Below are 26,534 nucleotides of genomic sequence, written 5' to 3'. Positions count from 1 at the left end.
GGCACAGTTCAGTTCAGCTCAGTCCATTATGGCTTAGCCCAGACATTCCTGACAGCTATTGTCTCGTCTACTACAGCACACACGCAGACACAAACACATGCACGCAGGCAGGCAGGCATGCGCACATGCACACACACACACACACACACACACGTGGACACACACACTTAGCAAATACACTACTACCACCAGCCTGGCCTGTGCCTCGCCTATCTCCACAGCAGCAGGAGAATACTTAGAGTGTAATGGAAAAAGCACAGAAAGGAGTATGGCTCTGGAAGAGGCTGAACCCTGCATGCCAGCCGTGGTAGGATCATCCTCACCATCTGCTGTTCAGCTGCACCTTACGATGTTCCTCGCTAGCGTCTGCACAGTGCACACACACAGACACACACCACCACCACCACCATTGGATCCCAAATGTTTGCAGAAAATATTCAATCACTCCTCCTGTTTGTACAATCTGAATTCAGGTGAAGGGTTTCAGTAAATGCACTGGTACAGCCCATTGAGCTGCTACAGAAGAAAATATATTTTTTTATCCTACTCAGTAGTGCCCTCTGCTGAGACTTTACAGGAAGAGTTTCACTATTGTTTACCAGTGACACAAAACAAATGCCAGTAAAGGCAATTATATCTGCTCTGACAACTTTCATCAGGGTTCATGCTCTATGTAAGGGTCCTTTAGTAAGTATTCGTGTGGATGGTGGCTTCACGTTCAGTACAAATCCATAAACTGGGAAAGACATTAATATGACTCACCTCTAAACCTATTTACCAGAAAGCAGACAGTATTCAATACAGACATTGTTCAATCTAAATTAAATTAAATGACAGTGACTTCAAACCACTAGCATCTAAACTGAGAGACATAGAGAAAGAGAGAGAGAAAAACATGGGACATTGGCAAGGCAAGCAACACAGTCAACAACATCCCATCTCAAATAACCAGCCAGCAGATCCTGCCGCCGCCACTGCCGCCCAGGAAAAAATGGATCCCAGTGTATTGCTAAAACAGAGACTCATATGAGGGGCTTTCAGATGTCCCCCCAGTCTGTCTGTGGTAACATCACTGTGTATCACTCTCACATATCCTGTCTCAATTACATGATTGATGTGGTGCTAACGCTGTAGTAGAAGGATATTTACAGTTGTAGCCAAATATATTGGCACGCTCACACTTTTCTTAAAGTGGCAATATGAAACTTTTTTGGGGGCGACCCAACCAAATTTGCATAGAAATGTGAGTTATAGATCTATCATTCTACTTGAAAGCAAGTCTAAGAACCGGTAGATCTGTTCTATGTGCGCTATTTCTATGTTTCCAGTTCTTAAGTTTTGTTTTTGTGTCGGTTTTGTACACCAGCTTCAAACATCTGAAACAACAATATTTTTGTTTATGGAAAATATATTTCACAGCGGTTTAGATGGTACAATGATTCTCTACACTATACTATCTTATTTTTTCACAGAAACTGAAATTATGCGAACTAATACAGTTTTAGCAACCAGGAAATGGCAGAGCAATTTCTACATAGTGCAATTTTAAAGGTTGACGAGAAAAGTATTGTTCAACCCATCGTCCAATCCATCGGGTATCTCACTGCACCCTCATATGCCATATCTTGAAATATGCAGACAGATGGATTAAAAGTACATTTACATTGTAATACTTCTGACAGCTAACTTTCTAACCCCGCCCATAACTTTTGGACTTTACAACATTCCCAGAAAGCATGGATTATTGAGTCATTGTTAGTTTTACACTTAAGACATGACTCTGCCGTTGTGCTGTATAATTTGTTTTTGTCTCTTGTGTAATAAATTCTATACATTAGTTATACTGGATTATGTGTTTTATATCCCTGTTAGTGAGCATTTTGAATTTGCCAATAAAATCAATCCACCTGACAGGTGTGGCATTTCAAGAAGCTGATTAAACAGCATGATCATTACACAGGTGCACCTTGTGCTGGGGACAATAAAAAGCCACTCTAAAATGTGCCGTTTTGTCACACAACATAATGCCACAGATGTCTCAAGTTTTGAGGGAGCGTGCAATTAGCATGCTGACTGCAGAAATGTCCACCAGAGCTAATGTAATGTTCATTTCTCTACCATAATCCGCTTCCAACGTCGTTTTAGAGAATTTGGCAGTACGTCCAACCGGTCTCACAGCCGCAGACCATGTGTAACCACGCCAGCTTCTTCACCTGCGGGATTGTCTGAGACCAGCCACTCGGACAGCTGATGAAACTGAGTATTTCTGTCTGTAATAAAGACCTTTTGTGGGAGAAAACTCATTCTGATTGGCTGGGCCTTGCTCACCAGTGGGTGTGCCAGTCTCCCAAGTAGGTGGTTCTATGCCCTCCCAGGCCCACCCATGGCTTCAAACCTGTCCAGTCATGTGAAATCCATAGAATAGGGCCTAACATGCTGACCAGACCTCTCGCGCGTGTGTCCGCGTTCCGCCATCGCACGCATGTTGATTTTGTCCACCCACACCAGACGCGATCAGGACACGCAGGTTGAAATATCAAAACAAAATTAACTATATTAATTTGGGGACAGGTCGAATATCAAAACAAAATTAACTATATTAATTTGGGGACAGGTCGAAAAGCATTAAACATTTATGGCAATTTAGCTAGCTAGCTTGCTGTTGCTAGCTCATTTGTCCTGGGATATAAACATTGGGTTGTTTTTTTATCTGAAATGCATGAGGTCCTCTACAGCGACAATTAATCCACAGATAAAAGGGTAAACCGAGTTCGTTTCTAGTAATCTCACCTCCTTCATGCTTCTTCTTCTTCTTTGGACTTTATATGGCGGTTGGCAACCAACTTTAAGGTGCATTACCACCACCAACTGGACTGGAGTGTGGACCTCAGTTCATCTTTCAATCACCCACGTGGGTATATGCTCCTAAAAACCAATGAGGAGATGGGACTTGCAGTGCGTCAAGCTTCACAAAGTTCTAATTTAGCGCCTGGCGACACCGACGCTCGTTGACGCGCGCAAGCAGTGTGGGTGCAATAATTGAATAACATGTACAGTATGTGTACATTTCTTTTGCAACGCTCGCACACGCGATGCGAGCAGTGTGGTCAGCATGTAATGAACTAATTTCAAATGACTGATTTCCTTGAATTGTAACTCAGTAAAATCGATGAAATTGTTGGATGTTGTGTTTATATTTTTGTTCAGTGTAGTTAATAGACCAATAAGAAAGAGAGTTCCAAACATCTCTGCCAATAACAGCTAGTTTTCAGTTTTCCCCTCCCCACTCAGACCACTTCCAGACAGTCCTAGCAAAATTCTTGCTTGAGAAATTGCTCTTTGCTAAGAAGCTATTTTGTTTCTTTTTTTAACCTTTTTAATTGAAAACAATCACATTAAGATATTTAATTGTTACCAAGAAATGATTCGATATTAAGATAAAAACGGCTGCATAATTCCCTGTTTCTTCTAAATAAGTTGACATTAAAAAGTAACTTTTGGTAACTACACTTTTTTTTTGTAAACTTACATTTGCAGTTTTGACGTAGAAAATAAAGACAAATGGCATGGACAAAAATTATTGGCACCCCGGAGCTACTACTTTGTTTCAAGTTTTATTTGTCACATGCACAAGTACAGTGAAATGCTTAACTTGTGCGCCCTCCCCAACAATGCAGTATTCAATATCAAAATAGTATAACTACAAAAAATAAAACACGAGAAAGGATGAAAAAATAATAATTACAGGAGAGTGTACACTATATAGTGTGCAGGGATACTGGAGTAATTGAGGTAGATACAGTGCCTTCAAAAAGTGTTTATACCCCTTGACTTATTCCACACTTTGTTGTGTTAAAGCCTGAATTCAAAATGGTTTAAAACGTTGTTTTTTTTTATCTCTCACCCATTTACACACAATACCCCATAATGACAAAGTGAAAACATGTTTATATATTTATATTTATATATTCATATGTATATATATATATACAGTGGGGAGAACAAGTATTTGATACACTGCCGATTTTGCAGGTTTTCCTACTTACAAAGCATGTAGAGGTCTGTAATTTTTATCATAGGTACACTTCAACTGTGAGAGACTGAATCTAAAACAAAAATCCAGAAAATCACATTGTATGATTTTTAAGTAATTAATTTGCATTTTATTGCATGACATAAGTATTTGATACATCAGAAAAGCAGAACTTAATATTTGGTACAGAAACCTTTGTTTGCAATTACAGAGATCATACGTTTCCTGTAGGTCTTGACCAGGTTTGCACACACTGCAGCAGGGATTTTGGCCCACTCCTCCATACAGACCTTCTCCAGATCCTTCAGGTTTCGGGGCTGTCGCTGGGCAATACGGACTTTCAGCTCCCAACAAAGATTTTCTATTGGGTTCAGGTCTGGAGACTGGCTAGGCCACTCCAAGACCTTGAGATGTTTCTTACGGAGCCACTCCTTAGTTGCCCTGGCTGTGTGTTTCGGGTCGTTGTCATGCTGGAAGACCCAGCCACGACCCATCTTCAATGCTCTTACTGAGGGAAGGAGGTTGTTGGCCAAGATCTCACGATACATGGCCCCATCCATCCTCCCCTCAATACGGTGCAGTCGTCCTGTCCCCTTTGCAGAAAAGCATCCCCAAAGAATGATGTTTCCACCTCCATGCTTCACGGTTGGGATGGTGTTCTTGGGGTTGTACTCATTCTTCTTCTTCCTCCAAACACGGCGAGTGGAGTTTAGACCAAAAAGCACTATTTTGGTCTCATCAGACCACATTACCTTCTCCCATTCCTCCTCTGGATCATCCAGATGGTCATTGGCAAACTTCAGACGGGCCTGGACATGCGCTGGCTTGAGCAGGGGGACCTTGCGTGCGCTGCAGGATTTTAATCCATGACGGCGTAGTGTGTTACTAATGGTTTTCTTTGAGACTGTGGTCCCAGCTCTCTTCAGGTCATTGACCAGGTCCTGCCGTGTAGTTCTGGGCTGATCCCTCACCTTCCTCATGATCATTGATGCCCCATAAGGTGAGATCTTGCATGGAGCCCCAGACCGAGGGTGATTGACCGTCATCTTGAACTTCGTCCATTTTCTAATAATTGTGCCAACAGTTGTTGCCTTCTCACCAAGCTGCTTGCCTATTGTCCTGTAGCCCATCCCAGCCTTGTGCAGGTCTACAATTTTATCCCTGATGTCCTTACACAGCTCTCTGGTCTTGGCCATTGTGGAGAGGTTGGAGTCTGTTTGATTGAGTGTGTGGACAGATGTCTTTTATACAGGTAACGAATTCAAACAGGTGCAGTTAATACAGGTAATGAGTGAAGAACAGGAGGGCTTCTTAAAGAAAAACTAACAGGTCTGTGAGAGCCGGAATTCTTACTGGTTGATAGGTGATGAAATACTTATGTCATGCAATAAAATGCAAATTAATTACTTAAAAATGATACAATGTGATTTTCTGGATTTTTGTTTTAGATTCCGTCTCTCACAGTTGAAGTGTACCTATGATAAAAATTACAGACCTCTACGTGCTTTGTAAGTAAGAAAACCTGCAAAATCGGCAGTGTATCAAATACTTGTTCTCCCCACTGTATATATATGTTAGGTGGTAGATCAGCTTTAATATTGCAGATAGATTGTAACTTCCATCAATGTAATTGTCTGCATCACTTCCAATCCCCCATATGTTTTTTTCTCACATTTATATATACATACAGTATCTCACAAAAGTGAGTACACCCCTCACATTTTTGTAAATATTTGAGTATATCTTTTCATGTGACAACACTGAAGAAATGACACTTTGCTACAATGTAAAGTAGTGAGTGTACAGCTTGTATAACAGTGTACATTTGCTGTCCCCTCAAAATAACTCAACACACAGCCATTAATGTCTAAACTGCTGGCAACAAATGTGAGTACACCCCTAAGTGAAAATGTCCAAATTGGGCCCAATTAGCCATTTTCCCTCTCCGGTGTCATGTGACTCGTTAGTGTTACAAGGTCTCAGGTGTGAATGGGGAGCAGGTGTGTTAAATTTGGTGTCATCGCTCTCACACTCCCTCATACAGGTCACTGGAAGTTTAACATGGCACCTCATGGCAAAGAACTCTCTGAGGATCTGAAAAAAAGAATTGTTGCTCTACATAACGATGGCCTATAAGAAGATTGCCAAGACCCTGAAACTGAGCTGCAGCACGGTGTCCAAGACCATACAGCGGTTTAACAGGACAGGTTCCACTCAGAACAGGCCTCGCCATGGTCACCAAAGAAGTTGACTGCACGTGCTCAGCGTCATATCCAGAGGTTGTCTTTGGGAAATAGACATATGAGTGCTGCCAGCATTGCTGCAGAGGTTGAAGGGGTGGGGGGTCAAAATCAAATCAAATCAAATTTTATTGGCCACATGCGCCGAATACAACAGGTGTAGACATTACAGTGAAATGCTTGAGCGGTATGCAAATTGGAGTGGGTCTAGGGTTTCTGGGATAATGGTGTTGATGTGAGCCATGACCAGCCTTTCAAAGCACTTCATGGCTACAGACATCAGTGCTATGGGTCGGTAATCATTTAGGTAGGTTATCTTAGTGTCCTTGTGCACGGGGACTATGGTGGTCTGCTTGAAACATGTTGGTATTACAGACTCAGTCAGGGACATGTTGAAAATGTCAGTGAAGACACTTGCCAGTTGGTCAGAACATGCTCGGAGTACACGTCCTGGTAATCCGTCTGGCCCTGCGGCCTTGTGAATGTTGACCTGCTTAAAAGTCTTACTCACATTGGCTACGGAGAGCATGATCACATAGTCATCCGGAACAGCTGGTGCTCTCATGCATGCTTCAGTGTTGCTTGCCTCGAAGCGAGCATAGAAGTGGTCTAGCTCGTCTGGAAGTCTTGTGTCACTGGGCAGCTCGCGGCTGTGCTTCCCTTTGTAGTCTGTAATAGTTTTCAAGCCCTGCCACATCCGACGAGCGTCAGAGCCGGTGTTGTACGATTTAATCTTAGTCCTGTACTGACTCTTTGCCTGTTTGATGGTTCGTCGGAGGGGATAGCGGGATTTCTTATAAGTGTCCGGGTTAGAGTCCCGCTCCTTGAAAGCGGCAGCTCTACCCTTTAGCTCAGTGCGGATGTTGCCTGTAATCCATGGCTTCTGGTTGGGGTATGTACGTACGGTCACTGTGGGGACGACATCATCAATGCACTTATTGATGAAGCCAGTGACTGATGTGGTGTACTCCTCAATGCTATCTGAAGAATCCCGGAACATGTTCCAGTCTGTGCTAGCAAAACAGTCCTGTATCTTAGCATCTGCGTCATCTGACCACTTTTTTATTAACCGAGTCACTGGTGCTTCCTGCTTTAGTTTTTGCTTATAAGCAGGAATCAGGACGATAGAGTTATGGTCAGATTTGCTAAATGCAGGGCGAGGGAGAGCTTTGTATGCGTCTCTGTGTGTGGAGTAAAGGTGGTCCAGAGTTTTTTTTCCTCTGGTTGCACATTTAACATGCTGGTAGAAATGAGGTAGAACTGATTTAAGTTTCCCTGCATTAAAGTCCCCGGCCACTAGGAGCGCTGCCTCTGGATGAGCGTTTTCCTGTTCACATAGGATTGATGGAAAAGGCAGTTTACTCGCTCGCCGTCGAATCCTTACAAGGCACCCCGACCTACAGTGGGGAAAAAAAGTATTTAGTCAGCCACCAATTGTGCAAGTTCTCCCACTTAAAAAGATGAGAGAGGCCTGTAATTTTCATCATAGGTACACGTCAACTATGACAAAAAAATCCAGAAAATCACATTGTAGGATTTTTAATGAATTTATTTGCAAATTATGGTGGAAAATAAGTATTTGGTCACCTACAAACAAGCAAGATTTCTGGCTCTCACAGACCTGTAACTTCTTCTTTAAGAGGCTCCTCTCTTCCACTCGTTACCTGTATTTTATGGCACCTGTTTGAACTTGTTATCAGTATAAAAGACACCTGTCCACAACCTCAAACAGTCACACTCCAAACTCCACTATGGCCAAGACCAAAGAGCTGTCAAAGGACACCATAAATAAAATTGTAGACCTCCACCAGGCTGGGAAGACTGAATCTGCAATAGGTAAGCAGCTTGGTTTGAAGAAATCAACTGTGGGAGCAATTATTAGGAAATGGAAGACATACAAGACCACTGATAATCTCCCTCGATCTGGGGCTCCACGCAAGATCTCACCCCGTGGGGTCAAAATGATCACAAGAACGGTGAGCAAAAATCCCAGAACCACACGGGGGGACCTAGTGAATGACCTGCAGAGAGCTGGGACCAAAGTAACAAAGCCTACCATCAGTAACACACTACGCCGCCAGGGACTCAAATCCTGCAGTGCCAGACGTGTCCCCCTGCTTAAGCCAGTACATGTCCAGGCCCGTCTGAAGTTTGCTAGAGTGCATTTGGATGATCCAGAAGAGGATTGGGAGAATGTCATATGGTCAGATGAAACCAAAATATAACTTTTTGGTAAAAACTCAACTCGTCGTGTTTGGAGGACAAATAATGCTGAGTTGCATCCAAAGAACACCATACCTACTGTGAAGCATGGGGGTGGAAACATCATGCTTTGGGGCTGTTTTTCTGCAAAGGGACCAGGACGACTGATCCGTGTAAAGGAAAGAATGAATGGGGCCATGTATCGTGAGATTTTGAGTGAAAACCTCCTTCCATCAGCAAGGGCATTGAAGATGAAACGTGGCTGGGTCTTTCAGCATGACAATGATCCCAAACACACCGCCCGGGCAACGAAGGAGTGGCTTCGTAAGAAGCATTTCAAGGTCCTGGAGTGGCCTAGCCAGTCTCCAGATCTCAACCCCATAGAAAATCTTTGGAGGGAGTTGAAAGTCTGTGTTGCCCAGCGACAGCCCCAAAACATCACTGCTCTAGAGGAGATCTGCATGGAGGAATGGGCCAAAATACCAGCAACAGTGTGTGAAAACCTTGTGAAGACTTACAGAAAACGTTTGACCTGTGTCATTGCCAACAAAGGGTATATAACAAAGTATTGAGAAACTTTTGTTATTGACCAAATACTTATTTTCCACCATAATTTGCAAATAAATTCATTAAAAATCCTACAATGTGATTTTCTGGATTTTTTTTCCTCATTTTGTCTGTCATAGTTGACGTGTACCTATGATGAAAATTACAGGCCTCTCTCATCTTTTTAAGTGGGAGAACTTGCACAATTGGTGGCTGACTAAATACTTTTTTTCCCCCACTGTACACATAAATACATATACATATATATACATATCCTTTAAAAATATATATTTCCCAACCCCACCACCCCTCCCCTAATTGGAGTAAACTAGTGAACAACAACGCTTAGGCCTCTACTTCCAGCTTATACATACTATATACATTTTATGGACACAGTCAATCAAGTTTGTTTTTACTCCTGAACTTCCTCTACCCTCAACCTCTCCGATCATTTTCATGATGTCCATCCGGTTTGCTTCTATATACCATATCTTTCTAACTTTCACAAAAGCTCTCAACCTATTACCTATATACTTATTATGGACACAGTATGCTTTACATTAGTTATCTTGTTGTTATTAGTGGTTGTTAGTTGTTATTAGTCCCATCCTTCAGCTCCATTCGACATCTCCCATCTATCTCTTAACACCATCCATATTGGATTTCTATTTGCCATATATTTTTCAACTGTACTGTGACGTTTCACAAAAGTTCTGAACCCTTCTATTCTCATTGTTTCTACAGATTGTAAATTGAAAATAAACATATTTGCTAAAAGTCTTATTATATTATTCATCGATTGACTATGACTTTTCAGATCACCCAGTAGTGCTATCTGCAGGGTTATTTCCAGGTAAATATTGCAATCCTTCAGCCATTCCTGGACCTGTGACCAAAAACAAGCTACAAATGGACAGTACCAAAACAAATGATCTAATGATTCTGACTCTTCGCAGCAAAATCTGCAGGACTGGGAAGATTGTATCCCCCATATAAATAACATTCTATTGGTAGCACGAATTTTGTATAATAATTAAAGTTTAAAAATTCTACGTTTTGAATCTGGCGTCATTTTAGCAATTTACATACAGTGGGGAGAACAAGTATTTGATACACTGCCGATTTTGCAGGTTTTCCTACTTACAAAGCATGTAGAGGTCTGTAATTTTTATCATAGGTACACTTCAACTGTGAGAGATGGAATCTAAAACAAAAATCCAGAAAATCACATTGTATGATTTTTAAGTAATTAATTTGCATTTTATTGCATGACATAAGTATTTGATCACCTACCAACCAGTAAGAATTCCGGCTCTCACAGACCTGTTAGTTTTTCTTTAAGCAGCCCTCCTGTTCTCCACTCATTACCTGTATTAACGGCACCTGTTTGAACTCGTTACCTGTATAAAAAAGACACCTGTCCACACACTCAATCAAACAGACTCCAACCTCTCCACAATGGCCAAGACCAGAGCGCTGTGTAAGGACATCAGGGTTAAAATTGTAGACCTGCACAAGGCTGGGATGGGCTACAGGACAATAGGCAAGCAGCTTGGTGAGAAGGCAACAACTGTTGGCGCAATTATTAGAAAATTGAAGAAGTTCAAGATGACGGTCAATCACCCTCGGTCTGGGGTTCCATGCAAGATCTCACCTCGTGGGGCATCAATGATCATGAGGAAGGTGAGGGATCAGCCCAGAACTACACGGCAGGACCTGGTCAATGACCTGAAGAGAGCTGGGACCACAGTCTCAAAGAAAACCATTAGTAACACACTACGCCGTCATGGATTAAAATCCTGCAGCGCACGCAAGGTCCCCCTGCTCAAGCCAGCGCATGTCCAGGCCCGTCTGAAGTTTGCCAATGACCATCTGGATGATCCAGAGGAGGAATGGGAGAAGGTCTGATGAGACAAAAATAGAGCTTTTTGGTCTAAACTCCACTCGCCGTGTTTGGAGGAAGAAGAAGGATGAGTACAACCCCAAGAACACCATCCCAACCGTGAAGCATGGAGGTGGAAAAATCATTATTTGGGGATGCTTTTCTGCAAAGGGGACAGGACGACTGCACCGTATTGAGGGGAGGATGGAAGGGGCCATGTATCGCGAGATCTTGGCCAACAACCTCCTTCCCTCAGTAAGAGCATTGAAGATGGGTCGTGGCTGGGTCTTCCAGCATGACAACGACCCGAAACACACAGCCAGGGCAACTAAGGAGTGGCTCCGTAAGAAGCATCTCAAGGTCCTGGAGTGGCCTAGCCAGTCTCCAGACCTGAACCCAATAGAACATCTTTGGTGGGAGCTGAAAGTCCGTATTGCCCAGCGACAGCCCCGAAACCTGAAGGATCTGGAGAAGGTCTATATGGAGGAGTGGGCTAAAATCCCTGCTGCAGTGTGTGCAAACCTGGTCAAGACCTACAGGAAACGTATGATCTCTGTAATTGCAAACAAAGGTTTCTGTACCTAATATTAAGTTCTGCTTTTCTGATGTATCAAATACTTATGTCATGCAATAAAATGCAAATGAATTACTTAAAAATCATACAATTTGATTTTCTGGATTTTTGTTTTAGATTCCGTCTCTCACAGTTGAAGTGTACCTATGATAAAAATTACAGACCTTTACATGCTTTGTAAGTAGGAAAACCTGCAAAATCGGCAGTGTATCAAATACTTGTTCTCCCCACTGTAAGTATTCACACTCCTGTGTCAATACATGTTAGAATCACTTTTGGCAGCGACTCCAGCTGTGAGTCTTTCTGGGTAAGTCAAAAAGAGCTTTGCACACCTGGATTGCACAAAATTTGCTCATTATTCTTTTCAAAATTATTCAAGCTCTGTCAAATTGGTTGTTGATCATTGCTAGACACCAATTTTCAAGTCTTGCCATAGATTTTCAAGCAGATTTAAGTCAAAACTGTAACCTGGCCACTCAGCAACATTCACTGTCTTCTTGGTAAGCAACTCCAGTATAGATTTGGCATTGTGTTTTAGGTTATTGTCCTGCTGAAAGGTGAATTAATCTCCCAGTGTCAGGTGGAAAGCAGACTGAACCAGGTTTTCCTCTAGGATTTTGCCTGTGCTTAGCACCATTCTGTTTCTTTTTTATCCTGAAAAACTCCCCAGTCCTTAACGATTACAAGCATACCCATAACATGATGCAGCCACCACTATTCTTGAAAATATGGAGAGTGGTACTCAGTAATGTGTTGTATTGGATTTGCCCCAAACATAACACTTTGTATTCAGGACAAAAAGTTAATTGCTTTGCAAAATGTTTTGCAGTATTACTTCAGTGCCTTGTTGCAAACAGGATGCATGTTTTGGAATATTTTTATTATTTACAGGCTTCCTTCTTTTCACTCTGTCAATCAGGTTAATATTGTAGAGTAACTACAATGCTTATTGGTTTTGGTTCTGCCCACTATAATGCTGTCCGGTTAGAACATGATGTTGAGGCCCATCACTGTACTCTTGATGGTCACCACCACACACACGCACTTATGCACACACACACACGCACGCACACACACACACACACACACACGCACGCACACACACACACACACACAGCTGTTTCCATTTTAAGATGTTTTATATGATTGTGTGGTTCTAAAAGAGAAACAATACAATCATTAGTATCCATTAGAAGATACTAAGATAAATATCCACATGTAAGTAATACAAAACATTGCTAACACAATACTAATTAAGTAGGCTATTTGCACTCAATAAACACACTTGTAGCGATGAATACTAGACAAAGTAGCATGCACGGGTACATACAAACAAACAGTAGAGCTAGCATTAGCCGGGAGCTAGAAAACAACACTGCAGCTTCTTACTTGCAAACGTATCTACACAGTTACACTGCACGATAAGGTTACCATAACTCACTACTATTGCACCCCCTATTAGCACAATAACATTCCCAACAATCACTTGTCAATGGACGCACAACAGTTCAGTTAGGAAACAGCATGTCCAAAGGTCAGTCAGCAACACAACACTTGCTTCTTCTCCGGATGGCAACTCACTGGCTGCTGCTGGGGTTGGTGACTCTCTCACCACTGCTGGAGGCGATGGCTGACATGGTGGAGCAGGTGGGGACACCTGGGCGAGGCTCATCAGGAATCTGGGGGCAGAGGACAGCTGGGCCCCAGAGACGAGGTCAGGTGGTTCCCCAGGTGCAAGGGCCGGAGGGTCTTCCAGTGCAGGAGGTGGGAGGTCCTCCAGAACTGGAGACAGCAGGCACCCCAGGTCAGGGAACGGTGGGTCCTCCAGTTCAGGGGGGCTGAGGGCCTAGCAGGGCAGGAAACTCAGGGCCTTACCGGGAAGGGGACTTGGAACCTTCTACTAAGACTGAGGACTGCAAGCCAGGTATGGACCGGGAGGCTGCAAACCTAGCTGAGCAGGGAACTTATAGCCTAGTGCTAGTATAGGCGACTGGTCACTGGCTAAGGCTGGGAGCTGCGAACTGGCTAAAGGCAGGGACTGCACACCTAGAGGAGCAGACACCTCAGAGCCTAACGGGACGGGAGACCCAGCACCTAGAACTAGGGCAGGAGGTTTGGCGTGTAGCACTGAGGGAGCTGATTACTTGCCGTCTGAGGCTTGGGGCTGCGGACCAACTGAGGGCAGAGGCTGCAGACCTAGTGGGGAACCTAAAGTCTTGCGGCGCAGTGGACTGAGGGCCGACTAGAACTGGATACAGCAAAACTAGAATGGCTGAAGGCTGGAAGATAAGTTCTGATAGCTTTGGGCCTGACAGGGAGAACGATCTGAATAAGACAGGGAGAACAAATCTGAACCTGACAGGGAGAACGACTCTGAATCTGCCGTCTGAGGCTTGGGGCTGCAGACCAACTGAGGGCAGAGGCTGCAGACCTAGTGGGGAACCTAAAGTCTTGCGGAGCAGTGGACCGAGGGCCAACTATAACTGGATACAGCAAAACTAGAATGGCTGAAGGCTGGAGGCATGCTTCTGATAGCTTTGGGCCTGACAGGGCTGAACGATCTGAATCTGACAGGGAGAACGAATCTGAACCTGACAGGGAGAACTCTGAATCTGACAGGGAAACTGACTCTGGACCTGACAGGGAGAATGAACCTGACAGGGAAATTGACTCTTGACCTGACAGAGAAACTGATGCTGGACCTGACAAGTAAACTGTCTCTGGACCTGACAGGAAAACTGGCACTGGGCTTGCCAGGTAAACTGGCACTGGGCCTGCCAGGGAATTGAGTCTAGCGGGGTAGGAGCCTAATGGCCCACTTGGGTTAGGGACTGAGGGCTGACTAGTGCTAGAGACAACAGACCTAGTACAGCTGGAGACTGAAGACCTAGTGCTAGGGACTGAGGGCCAACAAGGGCTGAGGACTGACAACCTAGCACAGGTAACTTGTGGCCTAGCAGGGCAGGAAGCGCTAAGCCTGTCGGTCTAGGGAGTTGTGGGCTGACTGTGTCTGGAGAACACGAGCCTAGTGCAGTGAACTTGGGGCCTAGTAGGGCAGGAGGCTCTAAACCTGGTGGGCTTGGCAACTGCCTACTAACTAAGGCAGGGGGCTGCAATCTGAGCAGGGCAGGACACTGCAGACCTACAAACAGGGCACCTAACTTAGAGCCTGGCAGGGTAAGGGGCTCTAAGCCTGGCAGGCTAGGAATGCTGCATATCCAATAAGGCAGGGGGCTGCAATCCAAGCAGGGCAGGAGACTGCAGACCTGCATATGCTAACTTAGGACCTAGCAGGGCAGGGGGGTGTAAACCTGTTGGGCTGGGTAACTGCATACCAACCAAGGCAGAGGGCTGTGATCCGTGCAGGGCAGGAGACGGCAGACCTGAAGGTGAGGCAAAAGTGGAGCCTAGCTGGGTAAGATACCTAGCAGCAAACTTAGGGGCTACTCGTGCAGGAGATTGTGGACCTAGAACGGCTGAGGACTGGGGGCCTAGCACTATGGCTGGAGTCTGGGAATCTAAATCAGAAAAGTTTGAACCTGCAACTAGGGCCTGAGACTGAGGGCCGGGTATGGCCAGAAACTGAGAGCCTACCGTGGGGGCAGGATACTCTGACCTTACAAGGAGGGAAGGGAACTGTGACCCTACCAGGAGGGAAGGCAACTCTGAACTTATCAGGAGGGAAGGGAACTCTGACCCTACCAGGAAGGAAGGCAACTCTGACCCTAGCAGGAGGGAAGTGAACTCTGACCCTACCAGGAGGGAAGGCAACTCTGACCCTACCAGGAGGGAAGGGAACTCTGACCCTACCAGTAGGGAAGGGAACTCTACCCCTACCAGGAAGGAAGGGAACTCTGACCCTACCGTGGGTGCAGGGAACACTGACTCAGACCCTACCAGGGAGGAAGGGGACTCTAACCCTACTGTGGGGGCAGGGTACCCTGACCCTACCGTGGAGGTAGGGAACTGGACAGCTAGGTCAGGGGGGACATCAGGGGTGACTTCTGGTAGGTCACCCGGGGTGAGGTCTGGTTGGTCCCCTGAGGCGAAGTCTGGAAGGTCTGGAGGTAGCAGGACCCTCTGGGCTGGAACTAGCACAGTGCGAGGGATGTCGATCTGGAGAGCAGCTGGGCCACCTCTGGCCAGCTCAGTCCCTATGTAGGTGTCATGACCAGCCATAAAATATCATATATATATGTCACAACAGGTGTAAATATATGACAGTGTTATGACAATATTATGATAGGTTATGACCGTGTCATAACGTGTTATGATACTGGGTGTCAAGTAAGTGTTACCGATGTTTTATATGATTGTGGTGCTTAAAGGGACCGTGAGAGGATGACCCTCTGCTGCTCTCTTCCTCCCTGCATTGAGACTAATGCCTTGTTCAAAACAACTGGGAACTCTGAAAAAAACTAGATCTGACTGGGAAATATATTTTTTAACGGTCACCCAACTCATTTCAATAAGGAAACTCGGGCATCTTTCTAGAGCTCCGACTTTACGACCTGAATATCATTTTCTGTGTCCCCAGTTGTCTTGAAAGCACCATTACCATCAGATGCATGTACCATAAGTCCAGTAAAATAAAAAAGCACATTATTTCAATTTATGCTCTGCAGTGCCTCGCAAGTGCTAGCTACACCAACTGATATTGGCAGGCTGTGATAATGTATTAGGCCTACTGCACAAACCTCATTCCTACAGAACTGTTTTTATTAGGTTAATGTTACATTTTTTCAATAATGTTTTAACAAAAAATCTGAGCAGTAGATCTCGGATTGCTTTTTGACTGCGAAAGTGATCTTTACTCAGAAAAGGTTGGTGACCACTGCACTAAAAGATACTAAGATACATATACACATGCAAGTAATACAAAACATTGCTAATACAATACTAATGAGTAGGCTAGTCACACTCAATAAACACACTTGTAGCAATGAATAACAATACTAGACAAAGTAGTATGCACGGGTAGTGCTGTTGTGGTGACCATATTACCGCCACACCAGCAGTCATGAGTCATGACCGCAGTCAAATTCTGGACATGCGTTGTTAGTACCCAACTCACTAACGACCATCTGGTTACTAATGGCCTGGTACTCAGTGCTCTATTGTCCCTCTAACCACTCTGACATCAATGCAAATCCAATCTCACCGTTAGGCTCCATTTTGTGTCCTCACTGTGATGATCAATTTGAAGAAAGAAGTTCAACAAATCAAATCAAATTGTATTTGTCACATACACGTGTTTAGCAGATGTTATAGCGGGTGTAGCGAAATACTTGTGCTTCTAGCTCCGACAGTGCAGTAATATCGAACAAGTAATATCTAACAATTTCACAAAATATACCTAATACACACAAAACTAATAAGGAATGGAATTTAAGAAAATATACATATACGGACAAGCAATGACAGAGCGGCATGGACTAAGATACAGTAGAATATTAAAGAATAGAATGCAGTATATACATATGAGATGAGTAGTGCAATATATGTAAACATTATTAAAGTGACTGTAAACATTATTAAAGTGACTAGTGTTCCATTTCTTAAAGTGGCCAGTGATTTCAATACGGAGCAGCAGCCTCTAATGTGCTAGTGATGGCTATTTAACAGTCTGATGGCCTTGAGATAGAAGCTGTTTTTAATTATCTCGGTCCCAGCTTTGATGCACCTGTACTGATCTCGCCTTCTGGATGATAGCGGGGTGAACAGGCAGTGGCTTGTGTGGTTGATGTCCTTGATGATCTTTTTGGCCTTCCTGTGACATCGGGTGCTGTATGTGTCTTGGAGGGTGGGTAGTTTGCCCCCGATGATGCATTCGGCAGACCGCACCACCCTCTGGAGAGCCCTGCGGTTGCGGGCGGTGCAGTTGCCATACCAGGTGGTGATATAGCCAGACAGGATACTCTCAATTGTGCATCTGTAAAAGTTTGTAAGAGTTTTAGGTGCCAAGCCGAATTTCTTCAGCCTCCTGAGATTGAAGAAGCTCTGTTGCACCTTCTTCACCACACTGTCTGCGTGGGTGGACCATTTCAGTTTGTCGGTAATGTGTACGCCAAGGAACTTGAAGCTTTCCACCTTCTCCACTGCGATCCTGTCGATGTGGATAGGGGGGTGCACCCTCTGCTGTTTCCTGAAGTCCACAAATTATTATTGTTATAATTGTTATTTTTTTTCACCTTTATTTAACCAGGTAAGCCAGTTGAGAACAAGTTCTCATTTTCAACTGCGACCTGGCCAAGATAAAGCAAAGCAGTGCGATTAAAAACAACAACACAGAGATACATATGGGGTAAACAAAACATAAAGTCAAAAATACAACAGAAAATATATATACAGTGTGTGCAAATGTAGCAAGTTATGGAGGTAAGGCAATAAATAGGCCATAGTGCAAAATAATTACAATTTAGTATTAACACTGGAATGATAGATGTGCAAGAGATGATGTGCAAATAGAGATACTGGGGTGCAAATTAGCAAAATAAATAACAATATGGGGATGAGGTAGTTGGGTGGGCTAATTTCAGATGGGCTGTGTACAGGTGCAGTGATCGGTAAGCTGCTCTGACAACTGATGCTTAAAGTTAGTGAGGGAGATAAGAGTCTCCAGCTTCAGAGATTTTTGCAGTTCATTCCAGTCATTGGCAGCAGAGAACTGGAAGGAATGGTGGCCAAAGGAGATGTTGGCTTTGGGGATGACCAGTGAGATATACCTGCTGGAGCGCATACTACGGGTGGGTGTTGCTATGGTGACCAATGAGCTAAGATAAGGCGGGGAGTTGCCTAGCAGTGATTTATAGATGACCTGGAGCCAGTGGGTTTGGCGATGAATATGTAGGTCCTCTGTAGCTCAATTGGTAGAGCATGGCGCTTGTAACGCCAGGGTAGTGGGTTCGATCCCCGGGACCACCCATACATAAAAATGTATGCGCACATGACTGTAAGTTGCTTTGGATAAAAGCGTCTGCTAAATGGCATATTATTATATTATTATTATTAGGACCAGCCAACAATAGCGTACAGGTCACAGTGGTGGGTAGTATATGGGGCTTTGGTGACAAAACGGATGGCACTGTGTTAGACTACATCCAATTTGCTGAGTAGAGTGTTGGAGGCTATTTTGTAAATGACATCGCCGAAGTCAAGGATCGGTAGGATAGTCAGTTTTACCAGGGCATGTTTGGCAGCATGAGTGAAGGAGGCTTTGTTGCGAAATAGGAAGCCGATTCTAGATTTAACTTTGGATTGGAGATGCTTAATGTGAGTCTGGAAGGAGAGTTTACAGTCTAACCAGACACCTAGGTATTTGTAGTTGTCCACATACTCTAGGTCAGACCCGCCGAGAGTAATGATTCTAGTCGGGTGGGCGGGTGCCAGCAGCGTTCGATTGAAGAGCATGCATTTAGTTTTACTAGTGTTTAAGAGCAGTTGGAGGCTACGGAAGGAGTGTTGTATGGCATTGAAGCTCGTTTCGAGGTTTGTTAACACAGTGTCCAATGAAGGGCCAGATGTTTACAAAATGGTGTCGTCTGCGTAGAGGTGGATCTGAGAGTCACCAGCAGCAAGAGCAACATCATTGATATACACAGAGAAAAGAGTCGGCCCGAGAATTGAACCCTGTGGCACCCCCATAGAGACTGCCATAGGTCCAGACAACAGGCCCTCCGATTTGACACATTGAAATCTATCTGAGAAGTAGTTGGTGAACCAGGCGAGGCAGTCATTTGAGAAACCAAGGCTATTTAGTCTGCCAATAAGAATGCGGTGGTTGACAGAGTCGAAAGCCTTGGCCAGGTCGATGAAGACGGCTGCACAGTACTGTCTATTATCGATCACGGTTATAATATCGTTTAGGACCTTGAGCGTGCCTGAGGCCAGCTCGGAAACCGGATTGCATAGCGGAGAAGGTACGCTGGGATTCGAAATGGTTATTGATCTGTTTTGTTAACTTGGCTTTCAAAAACTTTCGAAAGTTTTTGAATGTGTCAAATCGGAGGGCCTGAGTGGCGCAGTGGTCTAAGGCACTGCATTGCAGTGCTAACTGTGCCATTAGAGATACTGGTTCGAATCCAGGCTCTGTCGCAGCCGGCCGCGACCGGGAGACTCATGGGCGGCGCACAATTGGCCCAGTGTCGTCCAGGGTAGGGGAGGGAATGGCCGGCAGGGATGTAGCTCAGTTGATAGAGCATGGCGTTTGCAATGCCAGGGTTGTGGGTTCGATTCCCACGGGGGGCCAGTATATATAAAAAAAATATATATATATGTATTCAGTAACTGTAAGTCGCTCTGGATAAGAGCGTCTGCTAAATGACTAAAATGTAAATGAAAGGCAGGGCAGGATGGATATAGGTCTGTAACAGTTTGGAGCTAGAGTGTCACCCCCTTTGAAGAGGGGGATGACCGCGGCAGCTTTCCAATCTCTGGGGATCTCAGACGTTACGAAAGAGAGGTTGAACAGGCTAGTAATAGGGGTTGCGACAATTTCGGCTGCTAATTTTAGAAAGAAAGGGTCCAGATTGTCTAGCCCAGACGATTTGTAGGGGTCCAGATTTTGCAGCTCTTTCAGAACATCAGCTGTCTGAATTTGTGTGAAGGAGAAGCGGGGGGGGGGGCATGGGCAAGTTGCAGCGGAGGGTGCAGAGCTGGTGGCCAGGGTAGGGGTAGCCAGGTGGAAAGCATGGCCAGCCGTAGCAAAATGCTTGTTGAAATTCTCGATTATTGTAGATTTATCGGTGGTGATAGTGTTTCCTATCCTCAGTGCAGTGGGCAGCTGGGAAGAGGTGTTCTTATTCTCCATGGACTTTACAGTGTCCCAAAACCTTTTGGAGTTAGTGCTACAGCATGCAAATTTCTGTTTGAAAAAGCTAGCCTTTGCTTTCCTAACTGCTTGTGTATATTGGTTCCTAACTTCCCTGAAAAGTTGCATATCGCGGGGGCTATTCGATGCTATTCGATGGCATTCTACCTGGATTTTGTTGGAGAGGCTTCCATCAAAGAACACCCTCTGTGTTCTGTTAGACAGGTAACTCTTTATCCACAATATAGCAGGGGGTGTAAAGCCATAACACATACGTTTTTCCAGCAACAGACTATGATCGATAATGTCAAAAGCCGCACTGAAGTCTAACAAAACAGCCCCCACAATATTTGTATCATCAATTTCTCTCAGCCAATAATCAGTCATTTGTGTAAGTGCTGTGCTTATTGAATGTCCTTCCCTATAAGCGTGCTGAAAGTCTGTTGTCAATTTGTTTACTGTAAAATAGCATTGTATCTGGTCAAACACAATTTTTTCCAAAAGTTTACTAAGAGTTGGTAACAGGCTGATTGGTCGGCTATTTGAGCCAGTTAAGGGGGCTTAACTATTCTTAGGTAGGGGAATAACTTTTGCTTCCCTCCAGGCCTGAGGGCACACGCTTTCTAGTAGGCTTAAATTGAAGATATGGCAAATAGGACTGGAAATATCGTCTGCTATTATCCTCAGTAATTTTCTATCCAAGTTGTCAGACCCTGGTGGCTTGTCATTGTTGATAGACAACAATAATTGTTTCACCTCTTCCACACTTACTTTACGGAATTCAAAATTGCAATGCTTGTCTTTCATAATTTGGTCAGATATACTTGGATGTGTAGTGTCAGCGTTTGTTGCTGGCATGTCATGCCTAAATTTGCTAATCTTGCCAAGGAAAAAAATCATTAAAGTAGTTGGCAATATCAGTGGGTTTTGTGATGAATGAGCCATCTGATTCAATGAATGATGGAGCGGAGTTTGTCTTTTTGGCCAACATTTTTCAGTTCTTCTGAAATAAATGTTCTTCATATCATAATGTTTTTTTAGACCTGCCTAAAATAAATAATAGATTTATTGTGATGGTGTATATTAAATTGATTTCTTTGATTTCTTTAAATGTAGATGTTCCAAAGGCGCGCATCAGTGGCTTGTATGCGTTGGGGCCTGGAGATGCTAAACATGTTTATGTTAATTCATGGTAAATTACCTTGAGACCGGCAGTCATTTGCATGACAATAACCAGCTGACAAAATGTAATGACCGCCACAACCCTTAGCACACTAAATAGTTTCTCATGGTCTCCTATAATCTCTTATTCCAGTAATAATAATAATATGCCATTTCGCAGACGCTTTTATCCAAAGCGACTTACAGTCATGCGTGCATAAATTTTTTTTTGTGTATGGGTGGTCCCGGGGATCGAACCCACTACCTTGGCGTTACAAGCGCCGTGCTCTACCAGCTGAGCTACAGAGGACCACTTCCAGTGTTGTACTAGTTGCATTGTGGAATATGCTTAAAACATTATTTAAGACCATGTTCATAGAAAACTGTTAAAATACATATTTCACAGTTGAAACACACTAAATACTGTCTCAAATTGTCTCCTGTCAACTCGCCTAATGGTGCTGTACTAATGGTACAGCACGGGGTACATACAAATATTAGAACCAGCATTATCCGAGAGCTAGCAAACAACACTGCAACTTCTTACTTGCAAACGTATCTACACAGTTACACTGCACGATAAGGTAACCATAACTCACTACTATTGCACCCCCTATTAGCACAATAACATTCGTCATTTGTCCATCAGGTATTCCAAGACGGGTGCAAAATAGGTTGAGACTTCCACTGCGCTAGAGTCTGTACACCATTTGTTTTTGATGAAGAGACATACCCCTCCCACTCTGGATTTCCCTGAATCCAATGTCCTGTTCCTCTCATTGAATGGAGAATCTGTGAGTTGGCTAGCAATGGGCGGTATCTTGTCCGAAAGCCATGTTTCAGAAAAACAGAGAATACAAGAGTCCCAAATCCGTGATCAGAGGTCATCCATCTTCAAATGAAATAAAAATCACATGTTATTTGTCACATGCGCCGAATACAACAGGTGTTGTATTGGCCAATAGAATGGAGGGAAGTGGTGGCCCGTTTTCCCTTCGCCTTAGTCTCACCAGGACACCCGTTCTCCTGCCCCTTTTTCGCCTGTGTTTCATCATGGGTAGCCTGAAGATTGGGTCGGAGGAACACAAAGAGCCCTGGGCAGGTGAGTCGAAATCGAAGTTGAAGACGGAATAGATAAACGCCAAAAGAATCACAAAATAGCTAAGTTGGGTCGGAGCTCGCAAGACGGCAACCATACAGTATGGTGCCATCTTGACTCATTCTTTGGTCAAGATAACTGTAGAAAAACACTTATTTTAGCCATCAATGAGCTTACTACACCTTTCTACTGGTAATTTCACCCCCGTTGCAGCAGCGAACTCTTCGCTGGTCACTCCAGAACAGTACAGCTTCTCTTCTTGAACCATTCCAGGGTGCTTTTTGATGTGTGTTTGAGGTCGTTGTCCTGCTGCAAGGCCCACAACCTTCAATGGAGACCCAGTTTTTGGACACTGGGTTGAACATTGGACTCCAAAACACCTGATAATCTGCTGATTTCATGATGCCTTGCACAATTTCTAGGCCCCCAGTGCCAGAGGCAGCCAAGCAACCCCACAGCATTATCAAACTTCCCCCATCTTTGATTGTAGGGAGGGTGTACTTTCAACTGCTGACCATGTGTAACCACGCCAGCCCAGGACCTACACATCTGGCTTCTTCACCTGCGGGATCGTCTGAGACCAGCCACCCAGACAGCTGATGAAACTGTGGGTTTGCACAACAGAATAATTTCTGCACAAACTGTCAGAAACCGTCTCAGGGAAGCGTGCTCATCTGCATGCTCGTCGTCCTCACCAGGGTCTTGACATGAATGCAAGTTGCATTCTAATCGACTTCAGTAGGCAAATGCTCACCTTCGATGGCCACTGGCATGTTGGAGAAGTGTGCTCTTCACGGTTGAATCCCGGTTCAACTGTCCCGGGCAGATGGTTTGCTGATGTTAAGGTTGTGACAGAGTGCCCCGTGGTGGTGATGGGGTTATGGTATGGGCAGGCATAAGTTGCGGACAACGAACACAATTGCATTTTATCGATGGCAATTTGAATGCACAGAGATACCATGATGAGATCCTGAGGCCCATTTTCATGCCATTCGTCTGCCGCCATCACATCATGTTTCAGCACGATAATGCATGGCCCCATGTCGCAAAGATCTGTACAAAATTCCTGGAAGCTGAAAATGTCCCAGTTCCTCCATGGCCTGCATACTCACCAGACATGGATCGATGTGTACGACAGCGTGTTCCAGTTCCAGACGATATTCAGCAACTTCGCAACTATTGAAGAGGAGTGGGACAACTCTATGTGAAGGAGATGTGTCGCACTGCATGAGGCAAATGGTGGTCACACCAGATACTGACTGGTTTTCCTACCTTTTTTAAAGGTATCTGTAACCAACACATGCTCATCAGTATTCCCAGTCATGTGAAATCCATAAGTTAGGGCCTAATGAATTTATTTCAATTGACTGATTTCCTTTTATGAACTGTAACTCAGTAAAATCTTAGAAATTGTTGCATGTTGCGTTTATATTTTGTTCAGTGTATTTGGCCGCAACTATGAATTTGACTGTTTATTGCACAAATAATAATGATAATATGAGCCGTCACATAAATATAGACACAGAATGGTAGACTGGGGTTGGAAAACGAATGAGCTGTTGGAAAACGAATAAGCCGGTTTAATTTAACTCATGAATCTTATGATGCATTCTATCATCATTTCACAGTAAGCGTTGTGAGAATATTTTTATTAAACATTAAGATTATTTGGATTCATAACGATAAATTTTTAATTTACAGGTGGATACCTTTAGGCATTTAATCAACCATACCAAGTTAAGTATTAGTCATGCAGATAACGACATTTATATAAAGTATGATTTGAAGAGTTGTGCAGGTGCAAGTGATTTTTTTTATTTTTTATAAATAAAAAGTTTTTTTTTTTAATTTAAAAATAACAAAATAAAATAAAGAAAGTGCAAGTGAATGTATGCAGTATAGGCTATCAGTAAAATACTGAACAGTTGGTTAGTGTACATTTCTACTGGCTAAATGAAAATAGAGTTTCACCAAAATGGACATTACAGAATAAAACTGTAGCATATTGAAGCAGACAAAACACAACATCATAGTAATTATCAATGGGGTGGTTGTATGGTTTGTATGGAAACTAGAGTAGAATAGAGTATATGCACATGATCTACAGTTAGTAAGCTGTGCTTAAATCTTTGTATTGGTCTTCCGATGAACAATCAATTTGTAGTTGTTGTCTCTTCAAATCTAAGGAGGCTATTGCTCTATGAGGTATCAGTTCAAACTGCTTCAGCAACCTCTAATTGCTCAAAAAATGACCAATAAAGAGCTACACAAAAACATTATGTGAAGGTTATAATGTTAACGACTTCTATTTACAATGGAATTACCAATGGAAGCCAGTTACTCAGTATATGTCGACAAGGGCTAGATCGGAGCTATCATTCACAGATTAATAACATTGGCCATCATAGCCTCTTTTTTTCCCCCAAGATGCACTTGGTCCCTTTGATAGGGCCTCTCAGGTACAAGCTAATCCAGGGGCCGTCTCAGTCAACATGCCCGGCAAACACTCTGTAAGTAATAAACTCGCAGATTCAATTAAATGTGTGACGTGACTAATGGTCAATTAATGTTTAGTGGGGCTGTGCACTCTTTCAATAACTACAATAATAGCCCTGTCCTCTCCCCTGGGCCCCAACATGCATCTGGCTTATAGGGAACACTTTTCCTCACCATGCTGATTCCCATCGATAGAAAATGTATCCTCCCTGATTGTCAATTGATCGTAATCTGTTAACACTTGCACTGTTGATGAGAGGGACAGAGGGACTCTATTACAAAAGCTTTGGAAAATACAAAAGTGGTTCTATATAATTCAGGTGGGGAATAAACCCACAGTGAACAAATATGTGAAGATATCAATATCTTCATTGGCCCACCATACACAGTATACCCTGCTTGTAAGTGACTTTGCAGGCTGTGGAGTTCTGGGAGATTACCCCCTCTGTCTCAGTCCTATTGAGATCCCGCTGCTGCTCCTAAATCAAATCAAAGATTATTTGTCACCTACACAGTTTATAGCATGTATAAACGGTGCAGCGAAATTATTACTTGCAAGCTCCCTCAACAGTGCAGTATAAATATCAATATCAATTAAAGTCGAATAAAAAATAACAAGTAAGTAGAAGAAAGTAGTATGTATAACTGATATATACACAATAGGATATCCAGTTTAAATTATGAATGTGCTATGTGAAGTATGACTGAGAAATATGTTAGTCTTACAGTTTCATTATCGTTATACAATACATACGTAGGACAAATCATCAGAAATAGGGTATTGTAGAGCATGTTGGCTACTGTAAAAACGTAGCACAGTGTTGTATGCCATTTCTGCCCCATGCAACATAGTACAAGATCACCTTTTCTAGTTGACGTGTGAACTGATACAGTATCGCCTGTCTCTCTGCCTGAAATTCATCAGCTTACAGTGTATCAATGAAATTCAGATACTTTTTAGAATATTGTTATATACAACCCAGGTATTTCCGCAGTGCATTGTACACTACACTATAAATCCAAATGGTAGCACATCGAGTGACTCTTTCCACTTTGTACTATTGAAGCACACTGGTTGATAGAGAATGATTATACAGTATTTACAGCCACATCCATATTAGATTTGGTTTTACCTTTCAACATAAATTGATGTCAAATGTATACACCCCCACACCATAACACCTCCTCCTCTATGCTTTACGGTGGGAAATACACATGCAGAGATCATCCGTTCACCCACACCGCGTCTCACAAAGACACGGCGGTTGGAACCAAAAATCTCCAATTTGGACTCCAGACAGAAGGATACATTTCCACCAGTCTAATGTCCATTGCTCGTGTTTCTTGGCCCAAGCAAGTCTCTTCTTATTATTGGTGTCCTTTAGTAGTGGTTTCTTTGCAGCAATTCAACCATGAAGGCCTGATTCACACAGTCTCCTCTGAACAGCTGATGTTGAGATGTGTCTATTACTTGAACTCTGTGAAGCATTTA

The sequence above is a fragment of the Coregonus clupeaformis genome, chromosome 35 (genome assembly GCF_020615455.1).
Source record: "Coregonus clupeaformis isolate EN_2021a chromosome 35, ASM2061545v1, whole genome shotgun sequence".
NCBI lineage: Eukaryota > Metazoa > Chordata > Actinopteri > Salmoniformes > Salmonidae > Coregonus > Coregonus clupeaformis.
This window is presented reverse-complemented; position numbering follows the sequence as displayed.